Genomic DNA, 880 nt, shown 5'->3' on the forward strand with positions numbered 1-880 from the left:
TGAGGCAGGTGATACGTGTTACTTCTTTTCTTCCTCAGAACAGCCCTGGGAAGTAGCTTTACAATGACCTCTGTTTTACAGACAAGGCAGCAGAGCTACAGAGAGGTTAGGTAACTGGCTTAGGACCACACAGCCAATAAACAGCCTACCTGGGACTCAAGACCCAGCAGTTGGACTGCAGAATTTGAGCTGCAGTTTTGAGATCGCCCATTCTTGTGCCTCACTCAACAGTCACAGAAAAACAAGCCGCCTGACACAGTGGCACGTTTGCTCCACAGGAGGGCTTGTGTGTCACAGGTTCAAGCCGTGGTCCATAATGGGATCTCCATGTTCTCTACTTCTTTGTGCAGGTTCACACACGATCACGTGGCTGGACGAAGGACTCCGCTAGTGAGCACGTGTCTACACGCGTGTATCCTCTGGGTGATCTGCTAGCCTCAGCTGAGAAAGAGTATTGGAAAAGCAAGTTACCTATTCATTTACTCAATCATTTATTAATTGTCTGCCGTGGGTCAGCACTGGGCCGGGTTGTAGGGATGTAGAAAAAAAAGACTTGGTCCCGTCAAGAAGACAACCAAGCAAATAGAAAGCAGAATAACACGGTGCGATAAGAACTATTGGAGGAGATACGCGCTGGATGACAGATGCTAGGGGAACCTCTCTCCCACCTCGCTGGTGGGCTCAGCTGAGGCTGAGGAGGGGAGCCATGAGACAGGGTTAGGCAGTGCTTTTCAAGGTTGGTGTATTAAAATCTCCTAGTTACTGCCTGTTGTGGGCTCAATTATATCCCCTCAAATTCATACGTGAAGCCCTAGACCCCAGTAGCTTGGAATGTGGCTATATTTGGAGATAGGGGTGTTAGGGTAGTAATTATGTTAAA

The 880-nt window shown here is 48.4% G+C and overlaps 1 long non-coding RNA gene across 2 annotated transcripts in view; it reads left to right on the forward strand.

The window, feature by feature from the left end:
• Window positions 1-456, forward strand: part of LOC115296920 — a 2621-nt gene extending 2165 nt beyond the window's left edge. For both annotated transcript variants that reach the window (XR_003911140.1, XR_003911141.1), the window contains one exon: window positions 351-456. This is a non-coding gene — a long non-coding RNA (uncharacterized LOC115296920). The remainder of the gene's footprint in view (window positions 1-350) is intronic.
• The last annotated feature ends 424 nt before the right edge of the window (window positions 457-880 follow it).

The sequence above is a fragment of the Suricata suricatta genome, chromosome 7 (genome assembly GCF_006229205.1).
Source record: "Suricata suricatta isolate VVHF042 chromosome 7, meerkat_22Aug2017_6uvM2_HiC, whole genome shotgun sequence".
Lineage (NCBI taxonomy): Eukaryota > Metazoa > Chordata > Mammalia > Carnivora > Herpestidae > Suricata > Suricata suricatta.